The 27,881-nt window shown below is 44.4% G+C and overlaps 1 pseudogene across 1 annotated transcript; it reads left to right on the top strand.

Annotated features, from left to right (window-relative positions):
* Positions 1-514: 514 nt before the first annotated feature.
* LOC144695490 (zinc-binding protein A33-like) lies at positions 515-20,086 on the top strand (annotated as a pseudogene). The gene is made up of 7 exons (XR_013579973.1): positions 515-532; positions 581-676; positions 876-883; positions 1,311-1,536; positions 2,924-2,946; positions 3,039-3,154; positions 17,216-20,086. The product of XR_013579973.1 is annotated as a zinc-binding protein A33-like (transcript).
* Positions 20,087-27,881: the final 7,795 nt, after the last annotated feature.

Raw genomic sequence — 27,881 nt, 5'->3', positions numbered from 1 at the left:
GTGGGAGCTGCACTCATCCAGGCAAGTGGGGAGTGTTCCATCACACTCCTGACTTGTGTCTTGTAGATGATGGACAGGGCCTTGGGGAGTCAGGAGGTAAGTTACTCACTGCACGATTCCCAGCCTCCGACCTGCTCTTGTAGCCACAGTATTGATATAGCTAGTCCAGTTCAGTTTCTGGTCAATGGTAACGCCCAGGATGTTGATAGTGGGGGATTCAGTGATGGTAATGCCATTGAACATCAAGGCACGATGGTTAGACTCTCTCTTGTTGGAGATGGTCATTGCCTGGCACTTGTGTGGCACAAATGTTACTTGCCACTTGTCAGCTCAAGCCTGGATATTGTCCAGATCTTGCTGCATTTGGACATGGACTGCTCCAGTATCTGAGGAGTCGTGAATGGTGCTGAACATTGTGCAATCATCAGCGAACATCCTCACTTCTGACCTTATGATGGAAGGAAGGTCATTAATGAAGCAGCTGAAGATTGTTGGGCCTAGGGCACTATCCTGAATGCTATTTAATTTTTGTGTATTTATTTCTGAAAAATGTACAAATTAATTGATATTCTTTGTTCAGGAGGAACTGAGAACCTTACTGAAGCCAGTTCAGGACAAGAAGGAGGAATGTAACACTGTGAAAAGTGATTATGTGAAAATATTAACCCACATTCAGGTACTCCTGGTGTTTTGTTCCTCATTCTGTCCACACTTGCAGAATTGTACTGTGCAGAATTCTGGTCTCTCTATTATAAGTATGAAGGGGCAGTGGAGAAGGTGTAAAAAATAATCGCAAGGATGATTCCAGAACCAAAAGCTAAACCTATTGGGAATGATTGAACAGGCTGTGGCTCTTTTTTTCTGGAAAAGAGAAGGTTGAGGGGTGACCCGATGGGGTCCTTTAAAATTATGAAAGAGTTTGGTAGTGCAGATATGGAAAAAAAAATGTTGATGCTTGACAGGGAGTCCAAAACCTGGGGTTTTAAATACAAGATAGTCACCAATAAATCCAATAGGAAATTCAGTAACTCGATGCCCAGTTAGAGCTTCCTCTTCTGAATAAATTATCTGGTAATCTATCACCTATTATATCTAATCTATTAAACAGACCTCACTGCATTAGGGAATAATTTTCTCTGTATAAGATAAGTCAGATATACATCTCAAATTATCTGGATTTGGAGTTAACTGGATTGGGAATGATTTTCTGGATAATATGCTGGTATGAACAGAACTGCTCAGACTGAACAATCTTTTAAAAATCCTCATTTGATTTTTCAATCTCACTGATAATTTCCAAATGTCCAAAGTGTAAAGCCAGAGAAACAGATTACAGCCCAGTTTGAAAAACTTTACCAGTTTCTCCGTGAGGAAGAGAGAATTGTGTTGGAAGATCTGAACTTGGAGAAAGAGAAAGAGAGTCAGGAGATGAAGGAGAGGATTGAGAAGGTAATGGAGGAAATCTCATCGCTTTCAGTCACTGTTCGGGATATTGAACAAGAGCTGAGGGAACAGGACAACATCAGGCTTTTAATGGTGCCTGTTTATTTATTTCTTTCTCCTGCACCTCTTTTCTTTGAGACTGTCTTGAAAAATGGAAAGGTTGTGTCATCAATATCTAGAATATAAAATTCACTGACCAGAATAATACCGATCATCTGTGACATTTTGTTTCCTCTGCCTCACACCCATGATCACGAATGGTTGTCTTTAACATGGAAATTACTACATCTTTTATAGAGGGATAGTTCCACCAAATTAAACATTGAGGAAAATCAGCTTCATACAGAGTGAGAAACCCTCAGAAGGGTCAGACCATTCTCCCGGGTGTACATTTCTAGTTCAGCTGTTGGTCTGGGACTAGGAGCTACAGTCCAGGATCCAGCTAGGCAGTACCATGTTTACAATACTTGGCTTCTCCTTGGCTAGAACTAGAATGATTCTGTCCAGGAGGGAGCTCTCCACAGGGTCAGATGCACAGATAGGTAAAGCTTTCTCCCAGCAGTTAAATAGTTAAATGTTCAGAGCGTGGAAGGGGGGAATCTCCACACTGCAAACATTTAAATTAAGATCAATTTTATTTGAAGAATTGCCCAGGAAGTTCAGTGAACATCCAAGTATTTTTGTTAATTCTCTGCTGTGTATTGAAATATTGATTAATCTATTTTAGCAGTGGTGGTCGAGGGATAAATAGTCAGTAATTTCTATTGGACAACCCCAGGTTGTACAGTGCCCCAAATCCAGCTGTCCAAAATCCAGAATTCTCCAAAAACCATGCATTTTTCTCTCCGTGCACCGCTCAAAATTTACAACATTTATATAATTTACCCTGTCTGTTTAATAACATGTGTCTCAAGTATCAGCATTCAGCCGCTGTCCTGGGCTGTGCTTTTCATCATCCAACTCATCCATGGATTGATGGATTGGACCTTTCATTGGAAATGTGTGATTTAAACACAGGCTGGGGTCTGTTGTAGGTTCACACGATGCTTCAATTCATTGGATAATGGGTAATCCAAAATCCAGGAAAATCCGAAACCCAGAACAGTATCAGTCCCCAGGGTGTCGGATTGTGGACGTCAGACCTGTATAGATTCACAGGAACATTGCTCTCCAGGACACCTACAAATTATAACATGAAAACATTAAAATGACTCCATTTAAGTAATAAGTTAATTCCAGTAATTTGACATCCATCAGGATTTTGCAATTGGATTGTATCTCTGTGAGTTGTGTTGTGCAGTAAGATCGAGTCATTTGTAATATTGTGAAGTAACTTACAGTCCAGTGAGGACAGGAAGAGGCAGTCCAATAACTTTCTATATTTATAATGTATTTTTTTGTAGAATCCAGCTTGTTTCTTTATTTTTTGTGATAAAATGTTCTCCAAACACAAACATTAATAATTGTTCTTGTCCCACAGGAATTTCTGGATCTACAGGAAAGGTAAAATTTACACCTTGATTTGATTATTATTTCTAACACATTTCTCCCCCACCCTTGAATGATCCAACACTGACCTTTATCTCCTGTTTCAGAGTGAAGCGAACTCTCCCAGAGCCACAGAAGGTTTACCCTTTAATAAATGTGGGGAAGTACATTGGGCCACTGTAGTACAGAGTGTGGAAAAAGATGCTGACGGTGATTAATACAGGTGGGTGTGAGCTTCCTGACACCAGCTATTAAACAGTTCTCTCTGTTATTAGTAGAAGGGACCAGTCGCTTGATACTAAATATGTAATTGTATCTGTAACTAATTAGATTTTACTTGTCAGTTTTCTGTTTAAATATATAATTGTCGGGTCATAGTCATAGTGACTAGCTCCACCTGCTGGGCACACATAGTATTGGGAAGGAATATTGCTCATTCAACCTCCCTTTGTGGATCATTAATCCAGCATTCTCTTTTTCTATTCCCTTCTTCCACAAAACTAGAGCTGTCAACCTTACTATCTCATCCCTCAGGGTGGATTCCTGCCCTGAATCCTCCCTCAGTTTCCCAAACACCATGTATGGTACAAGTATGGGGTTCTCCCAGATAGTTGAGATTAGCTGTGAGTTTAGGGTCATCCATTCTTAATGTTTTCCCCACTTAGTGATAAAGCCCATCTGGTTATTCTGGCACTAGATCCTATTCCTTCTTTGATTTTTCTGTCCAACAATAGTCGGATTGGGTTGTGCTGGGTCAGTAATGGGTGCCAGTGAGAATGGTAAAATGTTTCACTGCCCAACAGGTCACTAACAGATGTCCCTCACAGAGGGAAAATCCCTTTTCCACGTCTGCTAGGATTCTGGATACATTGGCTACTGGTCACAAGTGACCGTTTGTTTCCTGCAGAAGGACTTCAATGAAACTGACGTCGGTGGCTGTAGCTTCCAGATAAAAGTCCTTGTCGGGGTCCACAGCTCCCAGAGCTGGGCCAGTCTGCAAGTCCATTTTCAGTTTAATGAAAGCCTTTTCACATTTGTCATTCCAGTCCCAATGCTCCCTGTTCCACTCGGGAGGCTTCAGCCTTTTCCAGGTCTGTCTCCACTTCCTTAGGGAAAGTGTATTACACAGAAACATAGAAAGTAGGAACAGGAGTAGGCCATTCGGCCTATCGAGCCTGCTCCACCATTCATCATGATCATGGCTGATCATCCAACTAAATAGCCTGCTCCCGCTTTCTCCTCATATCCTTTGATCCCTTTCACCGCAAGAGCCATATCTAACTCCTTCTTGAAAGCATACAATGTTTTGTCCTCAACTACTTTCTGTGGTAGTGAATTCCACAGGCTCACCACTCTCTGGGTGAAGAAATTTCTCCTCATCTCAGTCCTAAATGGTCTACCCCATATCCTCAGACTGTGACCGCTGGTTCTGGACTCCCCCACCATCGGAAACATCCTTCCTGCATCTACCCTGTCCTAGTCCTGTTAGAATTTTATAGGTTTCTATGAGATCCCCCCTCATTCTTCTGAACTCCAGTGAATATAATCCTAACCGACTCAATCTTTCCTTATGTGTCAGTCCCGCCATCCCAGGAATCAGTCTGGTAAACCTTCACTGCACTCCCTCTACAGCAAGAACATCCTTCCTCAGATAAGGAGACCAAAACTGCACACAGTATTCCAAGTGTGGTCTCACCAAGGCCCTGTATAATCGCAGCAAGACATCCCTGCTCCTGTACTCGAATCCTCTCACTATGTAGGCCAACATACCATTTGCCTTCTTTACCACCTGCTGCACCTGCATGCTTACCTTCAGCGACTGGCATACGAGAACACCCAGGTCTCGTTGCACATTCCCCTCTCTCAATTTATTGCCATTCAGATAATAATAGGCCTTCCTGTTTTTGCTACCAAAGTGGATAACCTCACATTTATCCACATTATACTGCATCTGCCATGTATTTGCCCACTCACTCAGCATGTCCATATCATCCAGAAGCATCTCTGCATCCTCCTTACAGCTAACCCTCACACCCAGCTTTGTGTCATCTGCAAATTTGAAGATATTACATTTAGTTCCCTCATCTAAATCATTAATATATATTGTGAATAGCTGGGGTCCCAGCACCGATCCCTGCGGTATCCCACGAGTCACTGCCTGCCATTGGGAAAAAGACCTGTTTATTCCTACTCTTTGCTTCCTGTCTGCCAACCAGTTTTCTATCCATCTCAATACACTACCCCCAATCCCATGCACTTTAATTTTACACGCCAATCTCTTATGTGGGACTTTGTCGAAAGCCTTCTGCAAGTCCAAATAAACCACATCCACTGGCTCCCCCTTATCAAGTCTACTAGTTACATCCTTGAAAAATTCCAGTAGATTTGTCAAGCATGAGTTCCCTTTCATAAATCCATGCTGACTCTGTCCGATTCTGCCACTGTTCTCCAAGTGCTCAGCTATTAAATCTTTTATAATTGACTCTAGAATTTTTCCCACTACCGACGTCAAGCTGACTGGTCTACAATTCTGTTTTCTCTCTACCTCCCTTTTTAAATAGTGGGGTTACATTAGCTACCCTCCAATCTGTAGGAACTGTTCCAGAGTCTATAGAATCTCGGAAGATGACCACCAATGCATCCACTATTTCTAGCGCCACTTCCTTAAGTACTTAGGGGTGTAGATTATCAGGCCCTGGGGACTTATCAGCCTTCAATCCCATCAATTCCTCCAACATCATTTCCCTACTAATACTGATTTCTTTCAGTTCCTCCCTCTCACTAACACTCCTGTGTTCCCCAACATTTCTGGTATGTTATTTGTGTCCTCCTTTGTGAAGACAGACCCAAAGTATGTATTTATTTGGTCAGCCATTTCTTTGTTCTCCATTATAAATTCCCCTGTTTCTGACTGCAATGGACCTACATTTGTCTTCACCAACCTTTTTCTCTTCACATACCTATAGAAACTTTTACAGTCAGTTGTTATGTTCCCTGCAAGCTTACTCCCGTACTATATTTTCCCCTTCTTAATCAATCCCTTGGTCCTCCTTTGCTGAATTCTAAATTGCTCCCAATTCTCAGGTCTGTTGTTTTTTCTGGCCAATTTGTATGCCTCTTCCTTGTATATAATACTATCTCTAATTTCCCTTGTAAGCCATGGTTTGGCCACCTTTCCTGTTTTACTTTTGCACCACACAGAAATAAATAATTGTTGCAGTTCACCCATGCGCTCTTTGAATGTTTGCCATTGTCTATCCACCGTCATCCCTTTAAGTAACGTTTCCGAATCCATCATAGCCAACTTGTGCCTCATACCATCGTAGTTTCCTTTATTAAGATTCAGGACCCTGGTCTCAGAATCAACTACGTCACTCTCCATCTTGATGAAGAATTCTATCATATTATGGTCACTCATCCCCAAGGGGCCTCGCACAACTAGTTTACCAATTATTCCTTTCTCATTACACAACACCCAGTCTAGGATGACCTATTCTCTAGTTGGTTCCTCAACGTATTGGTCCAGGAAACCATCCCGTATACACTCCAGGAATTCCTGCTCTATGGTATTGTTACTAATTTGATCTGCCCAATCTATATGAAGATTAAAGTCACCCGTTATTACAGATGTTCCTTTATCGCATGCATCTCTAATTTCCTGTTTAATGCCATTTCCAACATCACCACTACAGTTTGGGGGTCTATATACAACCCCCACTAATGTTTTTTTCCCCTTAGTGTTTCTTAGCTTTACCCATACAGATTCCATGTCTTTGGAGCTAATATCTTTCCTCACTATTGCGTTAATTTCCTTTTTAACCAGCAATGCAACTCCACCACCTTTTCCTTTTTGTCTGTCCTTCCTAAATACTGAATACCCCTGGATTTTCAGTTCCCATCCCTGGTTACTCTTCAGCCATGCCTCCGTAATCCTGACTATATCACACCTGTTTACATCTATTTGCGCGGTTAATTCATCCACTTTATTGCAAATGTTCCTCGTGTTAAGGCACAAAGCCTTAAGGCTTGTCTTTTTAACATTTCTTATCCCATTCTCACTATTTTTCACTGAGGCCCTGTTTGATTCTTGCCTTTGATTTCTCTGCCTATCACTTTTCTTATTCCCCTTTCTGTCTTTTGTTCTTGTCCTTGATTCCCCCTCCTCTGACTCCTTGCATTGGTTCTCATCCCCTTGCATTTTTTGTTTGAACCCTCCCCAACTACTCTAGCAAATATTTCTCCTAGGACATCAGTCCCGGTCCTGCCCAGGTGTAACCTGTACAGTTTGTTTTGGTCCCACCTCCCCCAGAACCAGTCCCAATGTCCAAGGAATCTGAAACCCTCACAGCATCTCTTCAGCCACGTATTCATCTGATATATCCTGCTATTTCTACTCTGACTAGCACGTGGCACTGGTAGTAATCCTGAGATCACTACATTTGAGGTCCTACTTTTCAACTTACTTCCTAACTCCCTATATTCTGCTTTTAGGACCTCATCCCTTTTTTTACCTATGTCGCTTGTACCAACGTGTACCACGACCACTGGCTGTTCACCCTCCCCCTTCAGAATGTCCTGTAGCCGCTCTAAGACATCCTTGACCCTAGCACCAGGAAGGCAACATACCATCCTAGAGTCTTGTTTGCGGCCACAGAAATGCCTATCTATTCCCGTTACAATTGAATCCCCTATAACTATTGCATTCCCACACTTTTTACTCCTCCCCTGTGCAGCAGAGCCAACCATGGTGCAACGAGGTTGGCTGTTGCTGTTTTCCCCTGAGAGGTCATTCCCCTCAACAGTATCCAAAACGGTATATCCATTTTTCAGGGGAATAGCCACAGCAGATTCCTGCACTGCCTGCCTAGTCCTCTTGTTCTGCCTGCTGGTCACCGATTCCCTTCCTGCCTGTGGACTCTTAGCCTGCAGTGTGGCCACCTCTCTATATGTGCTATCCATGATACTCTCCACCTCGCGGATGCTCCACAGTGTCCCAAGCTGCTGCTCCAGCTCCGAAACCCGGGCTTCCAGGAGCTACAGCTGGAGACACATCCCGCACACATGCTGGCCCCGGGCACTGGAAATGTTCCTGGCTTCCCACATAGAGCAGGAGGAGCACACTATGGCTTTGAGCTCTCCTGCCATGACTTATCCCTTTAGATTAAATTAAACCTTTTGGAGGATACTTGATATCAAATAATATCACTTACTCTAGGGTCCTTCTTCCCTGCTCCTCGTTGTTACAGAATGTAGCCCTTACAAACGATGAGCCACAAAATAAGACCTTAAAAACCATAAGCCTAAAAGTGGTAAATACTTACCTGACCGTACTCATGGTACTCAAAGGATCACCTCATTCCCTCCTCACTGAACACCCAAAGCAGCACTCCATTGTGGACTGTGATGCTGACTGCAGGATGCTCTTCCCAGACTGCTTCACAGTGATGCTGACAGTTTTCCCAGGTGACATGGACCTGATCCTGGAGAGTGTTTTTGCGTTGACACCATTTCATTAACCTTTGGAATTTCTGCAAACTAGGGGCGCTTGGGTCGGGTGTCTCTTAATTCCGAGTCCCCTGACTCTGGCCCTTCATTCCCAGGTTTTTATGGTCAGGACATGGGGTCTCCCTCTATCCTGACTTCTCCCCCAGTCACTCATCCACAATCATGTTTGTGAACAGTGGAGACTTCCCTATTTTCTTCTACTACGGTCCTATACATTTCCCGTGTCTGAGTTCTCAGAGTTTTTAAATAATAGGATCCTATTGATGTCATAACCCATGTCTCACCGTGACGTGGAGGAATAACCAACACCTCGTCCGCTATCCATTCCACCCCACAAACAGTTATTTACCACGAGAGGCAACATTCAATCTGAACCTAAAACTCCCATCTCAGGTTGGTCCCATCTCACTAAAATACACGTCCACTTTGTTTGGATGGGGTCCCAACTTAAAGCTTAAGGGTTTTGATATCGCTCCAGCCTCTGTGTCACCTGTAAATCTTCCCAATACAATGGATTCTCCTGTAGATTGTAGGAGAGGGTGAATATACTCCCATGCTGGATCCTCCAGTGTCTACTACCTTTCTCTCCCTCCACTATAATATCTACACATTGTCTATTATACTCATCATACTTGAGTGGACAAGGATAATCAGGCTGGGTGCAGCCCCTTCCTGCTGAATTTCCCGGGACACCCTCTCCCTGGGCGACACGGACCTGACCCTGGGCAGTGTTTTCGTGCTGACACCATTTCATTAATCTTTGGGATTTCTGTAAACTAGGGGTGTGTGTGTCGGGTGTCTCTTGACTCCAAGTCCCCTGACTCTGGCCCCTCATTGATTTCCTCCCCTCTCAGGCAAACTGTCCACTTCCCCCACAATTGAAACAGGTAGGGATGATCTGCTTTTCCCCAGATGTAAAAGGCTTCCCCTCTAGCTGCCAACTCCATGCGGCCCTGTCATCTGTGAGTGGAGTTTACCTCCGCTGTACAAAGGGAGTCATAGGTTTTGGTGGATCAGGGGCTTCTAACAGGATTTGCCAGCCTGCTTGGTTTCTAACTCAATATCCCTCATACTGAGGAGCACTTACTTTTCCAACTAGCCCTGGGGACACGGCACATACTGAACCACGATTGACTTGACTCTCTAGCCCTTTAATCCATCTCTTGTATTCAGCATGGTCTAAGTATCCATCTTGTGTGGCTGCTTGTTCCTGTACCACCCTGATTACAGATTTTAAATTCTCATTTTCCCTCTCAGCCTTTTCTACCTCTTGTGCCTGTCTTTTTCCTCCCTCGATGATTCACTCTCCTTATACTTGATTACATATTGGTTGTCTCAGTGTTGTTCTGTCGATCCTAACCTTTCCTTCTCTCTAACATGGTTTTCCTCTTTTTTTAATTCTTCATAACCTATTAACCAGTGCTTTCCTATCTCTTTTTTACATTCATTCATGGGATTTGGGCTTCACTGGCTAGGCCAGCATTTGTTTCCCATCCCAAGTTGCCCTTGAGGAGGATGGGGTGAGTTGCCTTCTTGAACCGCTGCAGCCCATGTGGTGTAGGTACACCCAAAGTGCTGTTAGGGAGGGAGTTCCAGGACTTTGACCCAGCGACAGTGAAGGAACGGCGATATATTTCCAAGTCAGGATGGTGAGTGGCTTCGAGTGTGAACTTGCAGGTGGCGGTGCTCCCATCTATCTGCTGCCCTTGTCCTTCTAGATGGTAGTGGTCATGGGTTTGGAAGGTGCTGTCGAAAGAGCCTTGGTGAATTCTTTAAGCTTTTAACCCTATGTTCTCTTTTCTGAGATTAAACTTCTCGGCTTCATCATTTTTGAACTCACCGAGTCTCCTTCAACAGCATCTTCCAAAACCGCAACCTCTTCCCGATAGTAGGACAAAGCCAGCAGGTGCATGGGAACACTACCACCTACAAGTTCCCCTCCAAGCCACTCACCATCCTGACTTGGAAATACATCACCATTCCTTCACTGTCGCTGGGTCAAAATCCTGGAACTCCCTCCCTAACAGCACTGTGGGTGTACCTACACCACAGGGACTGCAGTGGTTCAAGAAGGTGGCTCACCACCACCTTCTCAAGGGCAATTAGAAATGAGCAAATGTTGGCCTTTTCAGGGACACTCACATGCCATGAGAGAATAAAAATAAACTGACATTGATGTTGTATATGCCTTTAAATGGTAGCAGCATGCCACTGCACTATAAAGGTGTTTGGCAGAGCAAAGGTTAGCATAGGGCTGGATAACAGTATTGCCCAGAGTATGATGTAGAAAGTCACATGGTAGTAGATTGTGGAGTAGAGTCTGGAAGGAGCTAGCATGGAAACAGCACCCATGCATGGCAGTACCTGGGAAATGTACATAGTTATGAGTTAACAATAAATAGTTTATGTTTAAACATACAAGTCTCAAGATCTCTTCGTAAGAGACCAAATGAACCTTTACAACATGGTGGCAGTTAAATGAATGAGCCCAGAACCTCAGAGCAGCTAGAGAAAGACCCTGGAATCCCAAGGTACGAGAAACTAAAGAAACTGAAACCTGACCCGAGAGAAGTGCACCTACATTGAAGACACAGTTGGAGATTGCCTAAGAAGAAAAATTGAAGACAAAGTTGGAGATTGCCTAAATAGAAAGCTCCATTACAGATGTGGAGGCTGAAAGACTCTACCAGGGCGCGTCGAGGTCCAATGCCACTCCTGATCAAAAAAAGAGAGTCAAGGAACCTGGACTGATCAGGAAAAAAGGGGTCTGAGCAAAACAAGAAAAAAGAAAAGTGAAAAAGGCTGACAGAAGAAGAATGTGCTGTAAAGAAGATTCCAATGTGTAGGTGCAGAGAAGCAGCTGAGTGAAGACAATAGATTCCATAGACCTGGCCAAATCACGAGAAGAGTGAGCAAAATACAAAAATAAAACTGTACATACCTTTTAAAATAGGCAGCAGTCTCAGGGCTCAGCATGTCCAGAGGGCAGCTAGAGGAAAGCTGCAATGCCGGTCGACACCATAACATAAGGTGGCCGAGCTGAAGTGAAGAATAAAACTTTTAAAACGGCCCACCAGTGCAACGGGAGCCCGGCGAAACTCACAAAGTTCACAGAAAAAAAACACCTGCAGAGTAAAATTGGTCTTTCTTCAGCCGGGAGAAGAAATTGCTGCAGTTTCAAAAGTTTTTTCAAAAAACGTCATGGAGGATCCCGCAGAACCCAAAAAGTGAGGGACAGTTACAGAGAAAGAACTGACAGCTGCAGACCCATCCTGAGAAAAAAATGGTTACTGCACAAATAGCCTCATTTAAAGCAATTACTACAAGAAAGAAAATGGCCATGTATAGAAAATTAGAACCACCAGGCCCATTTTGGCTAAGGAAAGAGCTAAACCAGACCGAAGATTGGTTGTCTTGGAGAAGAAAATTCTTACTTCATCGGGTACAACAGGATTAAGTAAGAAGTCAGAAGAAGTGGAAGTTAATACGTTTTTATACATATTATTTGGTATATTTGCGGGTGAAGTGTTCCTAAACCAAGGTATAGGTGAATATTCAAGCACATTTGGTGAGATATTAAAAGCCTTTGACATATATTTGAATCTCCAAGTTGTGGAGAGTGTAAACCTTAAAAGAAGGTTTAGAACACCCCCAATAATGGGTGACAGAAGGCCACTGAGCAAGGGAGACAATACTCAAACAAACCACATGAGGGCGCCAGAGAGGCACAGAACTTTCTGGAAGTCCCAGGAACCTATCTTTTTGGGCAGCCTGAGACAGAAGTCACGAATGACTTCCTTTTCGAAGACACAGATGTGTTCCCAAAACTGTACCACCAGCCAGTAGTGAACAACAAGGAAACAGCCTTGTGGCAGGCGGAGAAAGAAAAAGCAGAAACAAAATCAGAAAATGTTTGTGTCAAAGCTGAACTGGAAGATATGAAGCACAGGATTCAGTCTGGATATATATCTTTGGAAACACACAACGGACTGCAATCTTCAATGAACCAAGCTGTTTGAGATCTGAACAACCAAATTTCAGAGACCACACAAAGTACCAGGAGAAACTAACGGCCCTCAATTCCACGGTTGGCAAATCGATGCTGGAGCTGGGAAAATTCAACCATTTGTACAGCCAGGTACAATATCAGGCAGAAAAGGCACACAAAGAAGCTGCAACCCTGAAAGTCTCTTTGAAGAATCAATACGTAGCCATGGAAAAACATGAGGAGCTAAAAGAGATGTTGAATACTATTTCAGGAAAAGCTAAGTTGGAACTATAAGTAGTAACAAAACAGTGCTCTGAAGCATAGTGAGTTGGCAAGAGGTCAACAACAAAATAAACATTTGAAAGAGCAGCTGATTGTTCTCCAAGGTTAAATGCAAAAGGAGTACATAACCCTTCAGCAGCATGAAGAAATGAAAACTATCTTAAACAGTAGAATGGAAGAACAGCAGAAGAAACTCAAGGAGACTCTGCTGAGTTACAAGAAAACTCAAGATGAAGCAATTGAGCTTCACAAAGAAAGGGAAAAGCTGTTGAAGGATCTTCACACATTACAAGGATACCTTAGGTCAAAGTTTGTTCTTCTGGAAAATTGCAGAGAAGCAAAATGAATTTAACATCATTCGGAACAAACTGAAGAATCGCTTGGCAGAGAAGACTCAGTCATGCTCTATATTCCAGGAGGAAGCCAAAAGGTATAAGAAAGAGATTGAGGAGCTGAATGGATAAGAGAAAGCATTGAAAGGAAAAGCTGTAGAGCTTTCCAAGCTGCGAGCAGATAATGAAGGCACAGAACTGAATAAAGTTAAGACTTCACCGGAGGCAGAGCTGGCCAGCAGTGAATCCAAACTGAAGGACAAGGACAAAGCTCTGCTGCAGACAGAAAAAGAAAAGCCAGAAATAAGATTGGAAAATGTAAATCTGATGCTGAAGCTCAAGGAATTAGAAGAAGAATCACTGGGTGCCTCAAAAGTACTCAGAACCTTTGAGTTGTTGAAAAATGACATGCCTGAAATGAAAATCAAGAACTGAGAATGTCAAGAAAAAGTTGAACAGTTGCAAGAGGAGGAGCATGAAGAGTCTCAAGTAAAATTAAAGAATGTGAGATTGAAGGATGGTACACACAAATTCGGCTCTGCTAAGGAAAAGCTGGTCACTATAGAGAACCATACGGAGGATGAATTTGATGAAACGTTGGAACTTCATTGTGAAAAGAGCGATGAAATTCTTGAACTTTGATCTAATCTGAAGAACATGAAGGGTGAGATTTGCAGTATAAAAGAGCAAATACGGACTTGAAAAGCAGGAAAGGAGCATTCTAAGAAACAAACTGATGATCTAGCGAGTGAATTGGAAGAAGCTAAGGTGCAGTCAGTGGCCATAGAACAAAGATTCTGAAAGGAGCAGAATGCCCAGGTGAAGTTGTTAAGTGTGTATAAGAATCTTGCAAATAACCCTGAAACAAAGACAACTGAACTCACTGGAGTAGGAGCTGAGCCGACTGAAAAGATTCATAAGCTTACAAAACCATTTGAAAATATAAAATTAAACAAATATTTGACTGATATTGTGAAACAAGTGGAAATAAAGGCTCTATTTTTGGAGCATCAACATGCAGCAAGAACATGGTAGACCCCACAGCAAAAGAAAATCTGAATCCACTTTAGGAATAAATGGAGTAAATATTCCCTTTGGAAGGAATGGGACACATCCACAGGGCAGAATTTTGTCCTTGGTGGGCGTGCGGGCCCCACCGGCATGGCAGCGGGCGGACAGCCGACCCCCGCCACCGAAACAGGGCCCACTGCCATTTTGAGTGGGCAGGCTAATTAAGGCCCGCCCAGCGGCCTGCTATGCACTTCCTGTGCGCGGGGGAGGGAATCCCCAGCTGTCAAAGTGCGCTTTTTAAGAGTGCACTGCTCCCTGAAACGAAGTGCTGTCCCAGGGAGATTTGTGATACTGTCAAAAACATAAAAAATAGAGAAATAAAAATATTATTAACATGTCCCCCTCATGTGACAATGTCACACGAGATGGGACATGTTAATAAATATCACATGACATTTATTAAAGTTTTTAAAAAGGAACATGAATCCTCATCCCACCAGTGGATGAGGTTTCATGTATTATCAGGAGCCCGCTGGGGCTCCTGGCCTGCCCGACAGCCTTAAGGTTGGACGGGCAGGGCCTTTAATTACTTTAATTAGCCTGTCAATGGCCTCAATTGGCCATTGACAGGTCGGTGGGCGGAGAGCTGATTTCGCTGTCCGTCCGCCTTCCTGAAAATTTAAAGGGACCGGGATGACGTCGTGGGTTTCTCCCGATGTCATCCCGTGTCATTTTCCCCTCGGCGAGCTGGCCCCGCCCCCAAATCACCGACGGGAAAATTCTGGCCACAGTGTCCTAACAAAGCAGATTGTGTTGTTAATAAAGTAAAATGCAGCCTGAAGGAGGGAAAAAAGCTAATCAAATAGAGACCACCAAGCATCAGAAACACAAAGCACTACAATATCAATGTTAAACTGACAAAGTCAACCCAAAGCAACTGAATCGACCAATCCCCCAAACATGACAGACTGAGAGGTGGAAGAACTGTCAAGTGCCAAGACCGTCTGAATTTATAAAGTCACAGGCTTGAGGTAGCAAGTAAAGAAAAGATGACATTGTAAATATTTATACTCCATTGGAAATGGGAGGAAATGTTTTTTTTAAGAGAAAGGAGGGATGTTGTGCATACTTTTAAGTGGTAGCAGCATGCTATTCTAGTATAAAGGTGTTCCGCAGAGCAAGGGTTAATGTGGGACTGGAGAACAGTACCGCCCACAGTATGATGTAGCGAGTCACATGGTAGTAGACTGTGGAGTGGAGCCTGGAAGGAGCCAGCATGGAGCAGCACCCATGCATGGCAGTACCTGGGGTAGGTACATAGTAATGGGTTAACAATAAATGGTTTATGTTTCAACATACAAATCTCAAGACCTCTTAGTGAGAGACCAAGTAACAACAATTGATACATCATGAGCTACACAGCTTTCACCTCTAAAGAATGACAGGTCAACCCCTGTATCCAACTGATTTCTTCACAAACTGATCCCTCAGTGTTAAAGATATTTTGGACCCACCCCTTCTCCATCAAGGATAATTTCCTTGCAACACATTTAGTAACCAATCTGCCCATAGGTTTTCTCTTAAGATTTAATTGCATCATTATGCCTTAAACATGTCCCACCTCGGTCGCCATAATCTGTAGAAATTTTTATTCGACTTATTCTGGTTCAGACATGAGAATTACAGAAAATAATGGAGGAGACTCAAACTTCTGGATTAATTATCCAACTTTATTAGATTCACTCAAAATATATTAAAACTTGCAATTCAAACCTATCTTCTACTGTGCATGACCACTCAACACTAAGAATAAATTATATGAGATATGAAGCAAGCGAAATATAAAATCACCCATGAGTGGTCAACAACACATTGACTGTAGTTCCCTAGTGATTGACCAGGTCATGTCTTCTTAACAGTTTCTTTTATACCTTAATTTTAGGGAGGGACAAGATATCATACTGACAATGTCTATAATCCGATTAGTATTTGTTTTAGATCAATATACCCTATCACAGACTGAGCCCTTTGATTGAAAAAGCTTGTTCTGACAGTGCCAATCTTCTTTATACTTCCTCCAATCAGTTTCCATCAGTTTGGGTCAGTGCTTTGGGAGTGTGGTTCCTTACCCTCTGATGTTCAGCTGGACTCGTGTGTGTTGGCATTCTTCCAAACGAGCTTGTGTCCTTAGCCTGTCAGCCATTTGAAGTGGTCAAAACTTGTTAATTCTCAAGGTCTGTTAAAACTTTTCTAACACAGATGTTTCATCTCTGAACTATGGTTTTGTTCAATTTGATAGCATTCTCTGCCTGTCACCCCCTCTCTAGTTGTTACACACATTCCCTCAGCCTGTCACGCAGCCTCTTTTTCTGACAGAGTTTATATTGAAGGCCCCCTGATTCATGATTGCCCTGGGTTCCTATCTCCCTCCTACTCTGTCTCAGTCTCGCATTCTTTCTGTCACACAAAACCAACCCCCCTGCCTTCACTGCCCACTCTCCCTGCCAGTCATATGCTCTCTTTCCCTCTCTGTCTGATGCAACCTGTCTCCCTGACTGTCACTCTCTCTCCCCCTCGCTGCCTGTCACACCCACTCTCCCTGCCTGCCGTGCCTCCCTCTCTCTGCCTGCAGTATTCGTTCTCTCTCTTCCTGTTGCACACTCTTCGATTCTGCCGGTTGCCTACCTGCTTTCTGCACATCTGTCAAACTTTCTCTCTACCTACAGCATACTCTTCCTCTCTCTCTGTTTGTTGCACATCCTGTCTCTATTTCTCTCTCTGTCTTTATCCCTCTCTCGCTGCATACCTCTTTTTCTCCCGCTATCTCCGTCTCTCACACTCTCACTTCTTTCCTGCAGTCTGTCTCTGATTCAGTGCAGTCTTGGTGCCCTACCTCCCTTTCCCTATCCATGCAGCCCACCTCCCCCACTCTGCCTGTCTCACTCTCTCTCTGTAAAGGGGTTTCCTCAGCCTCACTGCAGGGTGTGGGCACCAGGTAAGACCTTCCCCGGGTAGTGTCTTCCCGTTTCCCCTGTGCTCTGTTTAAACTCTTCCCTGGGGAGTGAATTTCTCATTCTGGTTCATTGCTGATTTTCCCAATCAATAACCGGCTGTGAAAGTTACAGTAAGTGTGACTAACATTTTATTTGTGTCCATCTGTTCCCAGCTCCAGTGACCTTCAACCCTATTACAGCCCATCCTGACCTTCTCCTGTCTGAGGACCTGAGGAACGTGAGAGACACCGAGAAATGGCAGCAGCTTCCCGACAATCTGGAGAGATTTGATCCCTGTCCCTGTGTCCTGAGATCAGAGGGATTCACATCAGGGAAACATTCCTGGGACGTGGAGGTGGGGAACAAGACTGAGTGGGATGTGGGTGTGGCCAAGGAATCCATCAATAGGAAGGGGGAAGTCTACCTGACTCCAGGTAACGGATACTGGACAATGTTCCTGAGAGAGGGGAATGAATACTGGGCTGGTGAGGAATTAATGAAACAAGGAGAGCTGAGTGTGACACCGAGAAAGGTGCGAGTCTGTCTGGATTATGAGGGAGGGAAGGTGTCCTTTTATAACTCAGATAACAAGTCCCAAATCTACACTTTCACTGATACATTTACTGAGAAACTCTATCCTTACTTCAATCCAGGTATCAATGATGGGGGTAAAAACACAGAACCACTGAAAATCTGTCCCCAGACAGTAACAATCCAGGAGGATGAGGGTTTTATTCCTTCATCCAAATAAAGACTGTTTCTTGTATGTGGGTGGGGGAGGGGGGTTTGTTCCTCTGTCGATGAGGGGCTGGTGTCCTTCATGGATCCTGCCCCCCTCCCATTATCACACACTGTCAGCGGGGGTCGCCCATTCCTCAGGAGGGGGAGACGGGTCCCTCTGGTCCAGCCTGTACCTCCCGGGGATGTGTGAGGACCCCTGCCTGAGGGAGGGCCGGAGGATCCACTTGGTATAATCCAGTCACTCGTCACCAAGTCGGACGCCCTGGAGTCTGGGACGGGCGAGGTCGATGAGGCTGAGCCCGCCCGGCCACGGGCTGATATCCCCAGGACCTGGTCGGGGGGGTCAGTCACTGACAGTGACAACCCGGAGGAGGGGGCGTGGGGCTCGGAGGAGAGCACCAGGTTGATTTAGAGTCCATCGCCAGTTGGGTGGTGGACGTCCTCGTGTCTCCCACCGAGTCTCCTCTCATCCCGTTCTGGGAACTCCAGGAATTTCTAGCCGACAGCTTGGGTCACCGTGACAAAGTCCACCTGGCCCTTGACTGATGGTCGGAGCTGACACTGCTCGTGTCTTCTGTCAAGAATACTTGAGGGGGGGTCAACTTGGAGGCAGAAGACCTCAGTTGAGGGGTTGGAGCAGGAGGTGCTTGACCTGAAGTCTCATCTTGGTCAGGCAGTAATCGAGGACCCAGCCCTGCGGAAGGTGTACGAGGTGAAAAAGGGTACGCTGAAGGACCTGCGGCTTATCTGGTCCTGAGGTGTGTTCGTGAGGTCACAGATCCAGTTCCTACAGGACCTGGACCGTGGCTCCCCTTCTACTCACTGGAAAAAAGGCAGGGGGTCCATAGGCAGCTCCTGGGGCTGCTTGCCGATGATGGATCCTGGTCTCGGATCCAGAGGGTTCGGTGTCCAGGCCCAAGCCTATTACTGTGCTCTGTTCACTCTGGGTCCAACCAGTGAGGATGCTCACAGGGTTTTGTGAGAGGACCTGTCGGAGGTTGGCACGAAGGGTGCTGAGTGACTCGATGGCCCCCTTAGCCTGGTGGAGCTGACCAGTACCCCTGACCGGCTCACAAGGAGCAAGTCCCTGAGGTTTGGACAAGCTGACCATGGAGTTCCAGAGTCTAGGGGGGAGGTGCCTCCACGCGGGTCCTGAGGGAAAATTTGATGAGTGGGGAGATGCTGCTCTCTATCATTGCCCTGCTGACCAAGATGGGCAGTCAGACTACAAGGTCATTGCCAGGGCCATGTCTGCTCACCTTGGCACCATTCTAGCCCACATAATCGGTCCTGACTAATCCTACATGGATCAAGAGAAGACATTCAGCAGGGTGGATCACCAATATTGTGGGCATCAGGTTAGGGACATATTTTGTCGCCCAGATCCAACTTCTGTATATCGCCACGGAGTGTCTGACTGAGGGTAAATCTCCCCTGTGCCATTCTACTCTGCCCAGAAGGGTTTCCTGTATGACTGCTCTTACACACCCTCCACTTCCTCACCCTCATCAGCCATCAGTAGGTACCATGGTGTTCTGTCCTTCTGTCCAGAGGAGGTGGAGCTCCCGGTGGGATCCTCCTTTGTCCATTGGGGATTTGGCGGGTGGAGGGTGTTACACATTTCAGTCCGTGCAGTAGAGTGTTAACTCAATTCACTGACTCCCAGGCTGCCTGTAAATTCTGCAGCCTGGAGGAGTCTATGTTTAGTAGTTATATCGAATGTGTAAGGTTGCAGCTCCTCTTCCATTATCTGAAGGGGTTGCTCTTCAATTCCTGGCTGCACTTTAACTCCAGGCTCCTGACCTTTTGCCACCTGGTGCTGAAGAGAGCAGGCAGAGGACCTCCTCATTGGGTTGCTCTTGGGTCTGGCAAAGGTGACCATTAACAGGTCCAGGCAGTGGGCAGTCAAGGGGATCTTTCGGTATGGCCGCCTGCCTCTCTTCCACAGTTACATCTGCGCCCGGGTGACCCTCAAGGAGCGGGAGCACACATGTCTGCTGGTCCACTTGATGGCTTCCATGTCCAGTGGGCACAGGGGGGTTGTGGTTGCAGTGCATGGCAGAGGGTGGAGGGGCTGGAGCATCATCAACCATGGGAATGTCATTTTGATTTGAGTTTTAAAGTTACTTTTAAAATCTTGGATCTTTGCTACAGTAGGATTATACTGCCCCTATCAAATGGGGCAATTCATTGTTTAAGATTTCTTCAAAAGAGGTATAAATAGATACAGACTGAAACTGTCATTGTTGGGTTAGGAGGTACATGCTTGTAATGTATAGTTCTGTAAATAAATGCATATAAAAGTATGTAAAAATTAGCTCTGGCTATTTGGAATATCATACTTTGGAGGAGAGCTACAGTGAATCCTCCACAGAAAAAGGTTTGGTTCCCAGGACAGAGTCTCACCCTGCTGCACTGATTGATTAAAAGGGGCATTTCACTCTGGCATTATTTATCTAACCTACACTTCCATTCCATTCCCAAACTTTGGCTAGCTGGTCTGTCTTGCTACCATCACATATCATGGGATAGTTTTAGAATAAACTCAGACAAAATGATTTGAAGTGTTAAGATTGGCCTAAGACACTGCTTTTCACCTTTGCACAGGAAAACTTTAGTTGGAATAAATTCACACCGAATCTTTAAGTTAAATGTAATTCAAAGTTATTTCCAAATGTGGGTACACAATCTTAAATTTAAATTAATATACTCAATCATTTTTCCACGGTGTTATGAGCTCAAAGTGCCAATTTTTATTTGATATTACTTGATCGTGAGCCCAAGAAATACATTCATGAGTATTGCTGAAAAAAGAGACATGCAGTCAAAACTTTTCATCTTGCACTCATCAGGCTAGATGCGAGAATACCAAATTTCAAAGGGAACAACAATTTATACTGCATAAGAAAAAGGTTGCTGATTGGTTAAAGCATTGCCATGAAGAATGCACTGAGCAACCGTTAACACAAAGCTTATGTTTAAATTCAAAAAAGGCAATTGTCCTTGGAAATCTTGTGTCTGTCCTGATGAATGCAAAAGGAAAAGCTTTGAAAACATGTCTCTCTTTTCAGCAATACTCAAGTTCTATTCAACTCAACGACAATTTAAATACATAAAGACAAAGAGAAAACAATCAGTAAACTTAGAGCAATACAGGCTTTGCGGACAAAACACTGATTAAAATGTTTAGAATTCTACTAGCCCTATGAACATACACTCATTGCTAAGTCAATGACATCTTTGCTGGTTCAACCACTTCATCAGATGGATGATGGCCATATACCCAAAGATCTTCTGTACAGTGAGCTGACCATTGAGTCACCTCCTGGAAGTCCATACATCTGCTACAAGGACACCTACAAGTGAGATATGAAGATGGCAGACATTGACACCGACAACTGGGGGACAGTTGCAGATGACCGTGACCTCTGGAGGCTGACTGTTTGGTAGGGCATTGGAAGAGGCAAGCTGACCAAGAAGGAGGCCCAGGGAAAACAGAGGCCAGAGAATCATACACCTTCCCAGCCCGCTGTCCTCCTCCACAGCAAATGCAGCAGAGACTGCCATGTCTGAGTGAAGCTCCTGAGCCACACCAGGCGATATTTAACAAAGAGTTGACCACCACAGTGCAAACCATCATCTCACTTGATGCCAGAAGATCTATATAGAGAACAGTGGGTGTTGCTGACAATAGCAGATACTTTTTAAAGACAGACTTTCAAAGAAAGTATCTTCACTGTCGCTCGGTCAAAATCCTGGAAATTCCTCCCTAACAGCAGTGTGGGTGTACCTACACCACATGGACTGCAGCTGTTCAAGAAGGCAGCTCACCACCACCTTCTCAAGGGCAACTGGGGATGGGCAATAAATGCTGGCCCAGCCAGCAAAGCCCACATCCCATGGATGAATAAAAAAAATACTTATTAAACATTATTAAATACGCTTTCACAAGTACTTTATACAAATTGCAACCCCAGTGTCCCTTACAATTTCTGTTCAATCAGTAATTCCCATGTCTCACTTTAACCGATGGAAGTTGGCAGAATTCCCCACAAGCTTTAATGACAGTTTCCATTTTAATTGTCCTTTATTTCATCTTGTGAAATGTTATCTCAGCATTTCATTTTGGTTCTCAAACTCTCTGTTCTTCACATTCATTTCCTAAATTTCCAGAAAATATACTGCCATTAAAATAAATAATAACTTAGACTTCTTCGAAAGGGAGCAGTGCAATGTGAAAGCGAGGAGTTTTATTGCGCAATTAGCTTCAAATTTTCTAATCAAATATCCACTTTCCAAAAAAATCACACAATTGGAGATGGCTGTCATTTTTTATGGTTATTTGTTTTTTTTTAAAGTTATGCTTTATTTCAATTATTGAATAAACACTCCTCTAAACAACATCACACATTAGATGTTTGAAAGGTTGCAGACTGCACAGTTACCCACAAGTGATCTTTAACAGAAATAAATTCAAGGTGAGGCAGTTTGGACAGAAAAGCAGAGGTATAAATTATATATTTGAAAATAAAGTAAATGGTGTGATGGAATCTCAAGTTTTCAAGCTGTTATCCACGCTGATTGTGGTTTGAAAGCCTTTGATTTTTTGAGACAGTCCCTCACTAAAACAGAAACTGAGTGTGGTATTTAATGCCCTCCCGCCCCCATGGTGAGTTTGGTGGCTGGGGAGCTTTTAATTGGGTGGGAGGGTGGCAGGTGAGGACCCTGCTGCTTTCCTGCCTCTACCACAATTAAGTCTGGGTTGGAAAGGCCTGTCAACAGCTTTCCTTCCCCACTACCAATTAAGGCCCTGATGTGGACAATTAATGCCCAGTTAAGGGTTTCTTCCCAACACTGCTGAAAAGCAAATCTTGTGGAGGTTGTTATTGAAATTCCAGGGTGTGTCCCTCATTCAAAGGCCATTAGCTGAGGTTGGGTGGTGAGAGCCATCTCCTGTCCCCTGTCCTCGCTGTAGAACCCCTTACCCACACCATGATCCCCACCCTGTGAGACCCCTCCTGCCATCACTTTCCTTTGCCTGGCTCCCTCAGCAATCCTGTGCCTTGAGTGGGCACAGTACTAGCAACAGCCACCTTCTCCCCAGGTGTTCTGCTGAGCAAGAATGAGCTGCTGGCCTCGGATCATATATGTACGTTATTACTGCCTCAAATCTCCAGCTTACTTGAGGGGAGTTGCAAAGTGGTATTCCTGGCTGTGACATCAAAGAAATCAGCCTGTAGCTCAGATTGCTAGGGAAATGGAAACTGATTGGGAATAAAAGGAAACAAACCTGCGAAGTCAAACTTCAACCAATGGTCAGATGGTTTTTAGAGCTCAGCTTCTTAGCGGAGGTGTACAGTTCAGTGGCTGTGGGTGTAAGGCAGCTAATGTAGAAAGTCAAGGCACAGATAGAAAAGGAAACCAAAAAAGGCTGGTTCCAAGAACAGAGTTAAGAGGGTTCCAGAAATATGTACCTTTTGGTGGATATTGTACCTGTGGAGGTCAGGTGTAGTAAAAGCAAAATACTGTAGATGCTGGAAATCTGAAATAAAAACAGAAAATGCTGGAAAAACTCAGCAGGTCTGACATCATCTGTGAAGAGAGAAACAGAGTTAATGTTTTGAGTCCATATGACCCTTCTTCAGAAGAAAGATCTTTTGGGGACTGCACGTGGTGCCATATGTGCTGGGGAACTACCAACAAACCTGTGAAATCTATCTTTGTTGTATCAGCTGTTTAAAGTGCATGGTCTCTACTGAATACAATTTGCCTGTTAATTTGTGTAATTTAAATTGATTTTGGTTTGATTGTTACAGTAAAAGTTTTAAAAAGTGAAATCTTGCCCATCGGTTTCTTCCATTGAGGTTGTTTGGGAAATCTGGTTGTTTTACGTTATTGGTCTCCACGGTGACTGTAACAAGGGGTAAAACAGCAAAGATATTTTCTCATAATTTGGTTGCACAAATTATTAGAAAAAGTAATCGCAGATCAGCAAACAAAAAATAAAAAAAAGCTAACTTAGAACTTGGAATTATTTCTAGGGCTATGGAATTTAAAAGTAGTGAAGTTATGTTAAACTTGGACAGGACTTTATTCAGGTTGCACTTAGTGCTGTGCACAGTTCTGGTCTCCAGACTGAAAAAGGGACCATAGAATGACTGGGAAAAGTGTAAAAAGATTTTCCAGAACTGGGATATTGCAGCTCTTGGGAAAGATCAAACAGTTCAGTCTTTTTTTCTATAGGAAACAAGGGACTCAGAGGAGATCTGAGGGGGATTTATAAAACTGAACGGGTTGTAAAGGGTAGATTTGGAGAGAATGTTTCCACTTGTGGGAGAATTCAATCGTCGGGGCTGTAAATACAAGAAACGTATAGAAGATACTAATAAATCCAACAGGGGAATAAGGAATTATTTAATTACTCAGAGTGGTTAGAATGTGCAACTCACTACATAGTTTAACTGACTCCTGACGGATGAGCTCAGACAGAATATAACAAACTAGTGGCCCCATCACAATAGAAATGTCAGAACTTTCCACCCAAAATGGAGCCGTGTCAGAAAAATATGCTGCTTGTGATGTCGCTGGCTGAGTTTTCAGGTCACCAGCAATTCCCGGTATAATTCTGCAGATAGAAAGCTAAAGCTAAATGTAACATTTATGAAGGGAAAGGCCAACTTCTCAATGCTTTTCACATAATCACAGAATCACACAGTGCAGAAGAGGCCCTTCGGCCCATCAAGTCTGCACTGACGTGTGAGAAACACCTGACCTACCTACCTAATCCCATTTACCAGCACTTGGCTCAGAGCCTTGAATATTATGACGTGCCAAGTGCTCATCCAGGTACTTTTTAAAGGATGTGAGGCAACCCACCTCCACCACCCTCCCAGGCAGCGCATTCCAGACCGTCACCACCCTCTGGGTAAAAAAGTTTTTCCTCACATCCCCCCTAAACCTCCTGCCCCTCACCTTGAAATTGTGTCCCCTCATGACTGACCCTTCAACTAAGGGGAACAGCTGCTCCCTATCCACCCTGTCCATGCCCCTCATAATCTTGTACACCTTGATCATGTCGCCCCTCAGTCTTCTCTGCTCCAATGAAAACAACCCAAGTCTATCCAACCTCTCTTCATAACTTAAATGTTTCATCCCAGGCAACATCCTGGTGAATCTCCTCCGCACCACCCCCAGTGCAATCGCATCCTTCCTATAATGTGGTGACCAGAACTGCACACAGTACTCCAGCTGTGGACTCACAAAGGTTCTATACAACTCCAACATGACCTCCCTACTTTTGTAATCGATGCCTCGATTGATAAAGGCAAGTGTCCAATATGCCTCTTTCACCACCCCACTAACATGCCCCTCCGCCTTCAGGGGTCTATAGACACACACGCCAAGGTCCCTTTGTTCCTCAGGACTTCCTAGTGTCATGCCATTCATTGAATACCTCCTTGTCAAATTACTCCTTCCAAAGTGTATCGCCTCACACTTTTCAGGGTTAAATTCCATCTGCCACTTATCTGCCCATTTGACCATCCCGTCTATATCTTCCTGTAGCTCAAGACACTCAACCTCACTGTTAACCACGCAGCCAATCTTTGTGTCATCCGTAAACTTACTAATCCTACCCCCCACATAGTCATCTATGTCGTTTATATAAATGATAAATAATAGGGGACCCAGCACAGATTCCTGTGGCACACCACTGGACAAGGGCTTCCAGTCACTAAAGCATCCTGCCATCACCCTCTGTCTCCTACAACTAAGCCAATTTTGAAACCACCTTATCAAATTACCCTGTTTCCCATGTGCATTTGCCTTCTTTATAAGTCTCCCATGTGGGACCTTGTCAAAGACTTTGCTGAAATCCATATAAACTACATCAACTACACTACCCTCATCTACACACCTAGTCACCTCCTCAAAAAATTCAATCAAATTTGTTAGGCATGACCTCCCTCTGACAAAACCATGCTGACTATACCTGATCAAACCTTGCCTCTCCAAGTGGAGATAGATTCTCTCCTTCAGAATTTTCTCCAATAGTTTTCCTACCACTGTCGTGAGACTCACTGGCTGTAGTCCCCTGGCTTATCTCTACAACCCTTCTTAAATAGCGGAACCAAATTAGCTGTTCTCCAGTCCTCTGGCACCTCCCCCGTGGCCAGAGAAAAATTAAAAATTTGGGTCAGAGCCCCTATGACCTCCTCCCTTGCCTCCCTCAGCAGTCTGGGACACAAATCATCCGGACCTGGAGAATTTTTCACTTTTAAGCCACACCAACACCTCCAATACCTTGTCACTCCCCATATCATTTGCTCAAGAACCTCGCAGTCTCTCTCCCTGAGTTCCATACCTTCATCCTCATTCTTTTGGGTGAAGACAGATGTGAAGTATTTGTTCAACACTCTACCGATGTCCTCTGGCTCTGCCCATAGATTGCCCCCTTGGTCCCTAATGGGTCCGACTCTTTATCTGGTTATCCTCTTCCCATTGATATACTTATAGAATATCTTGGGATTTCCCCTACTTTTAACAGCCAGAGCTTTCTTCTATCGCCTCTTTGCTCTCCTTATTGCAATCTTAAGCTCCACCCTGCACTTTCTGTACTCCACTAATGCCGCCGCTAATTTGCTCCCCTTGTACCTGCTAAAAGCCTCTCTTTTCCTTCTCATCATATCCTGAATATCTCTGGTCATCCATGGTTCTCTGGGCTTGTCACTCCTTCCTATCACCCTAGAGGGAACATGTTGAGCCTGTACCCTCCCCATTTCCTTTTAGAATGCCCCCCACTGCTCTTCTGTAGATTTCCCCACAAGTAGTTGTTCCCAGTCTACCTTGGCCAGATCCTGCCTTATTTTACTAAAATCCACTCTCCCCCAATCCAAAACATTTTTTTGCAACTTGTCGATTTCTTTGTCCATAACAAGCTGAATTTGTACCATAACAAAAATAAAAATACCTGGAAAAACTCAGCAGGTCTGGCAGCTTCTGCGGAGAGGAACACAGTTAACGTTTCGAGTCCGCATGACTCTTCAACGGAACTAAGGAAAAATAGAAAAGAGATGAAATATAAGCTGGTTTGGGGGGTGGGGGGACAGGTAGAGCTGGATAGAGGGCCAATGATAGGTGGAGATAACCAAAAGATGTCACAGACAAAAGGACAAAGAGGTGTGGAAGGTGGTGATATTATCTAAGGAATATGATAATAGGTGACATTAAGGGTAGAAAGCAGAACGAGCAAGTCTAGATAGCCCTAGTAGGGGTGGGGTGGGGGGAAGGGATCAAAATAGGCTAAAAGATAGAGATAAAACAATGGATGGAAATACATTTAAAAATAATGGAAATAGGTGGGAAAAGAAAAACCTATATAAATTATTGGGGGGAAAAAAAAGGAGGGGATCGGAAAGGGGGTGGGGATGAAGGAGAGAGTTCATGATCTAAAATAGTTGAACTCAATATTCAGTCCGGAAGGCTGTAAAGTGCCTAGTCGGAAGATGAGGTGCTGTTCCTCCAGTTTGCGTTGAGCTTCACTGGAACAATGCAGCAGGCCAAGGATGGACATGTGGGCATGAGAGCAGGGTGGAGTGTTGAAATGGCAAGTGATAGGGAGGTCTGGGTCATGTTTGCGGACAGACCAAAGGTGTTCCGCAAAGTGGTCACCCAGTCTGCGTTTGGTCTCTCCAATGTAGAGGAAACCGCATTGGGAGAAGCGAATGCAGTAGACTAAATTGAGGAAAGTGCAAGTGAAATGCTGCTTCACTTGTAAGGAGTGTTTGGGCCTTGGACGGTGAGGAGAGGGGAAGTAAAGGGGCAGGTGTTGCACCTTCTGCGATTGCATGGGAAGGTGCCGTGGGAGGGGATTGAGCTGTAGTGGGTGATGGAGGAGGGGAACAGGGTGTCCCGGAGGGAATGATCCCTGCAGCATGCCGCCAGCGGGGGTGAAGGGAAGATTTGTTTGGTGGTGGCATCATGCTGGAGTTGGTGGAAATGGTGTAGGATGATCCTTTGAATGCAGAGGCTGGTGGAGTGATAAGTGAAGACATGGGGGACCCTATCATGGTTCTGGGAGGGAGAGGAAGGTGTGAGGGC

This window comes from Cetorhinus maximus, chromosome 21 (assembly GCF_964194155.1).
Source record: "Cetorhinus maximus chromosome 21, sCetMax3.hap1.1, whole genome shotgun sequence".
Taxonomy (NCBI): Eukaryota; Metazoa; Chordata; class Chondrichthyes; order Lamniformes; family Cetorhinidae; genus Cetorhinus; species Cetorhinus maximus.
The sequence above is the reverse complement of the archived record's forward strand: the minus strand, read 5'-3'. Positions and strand labels throughout refer to the sequence as shown.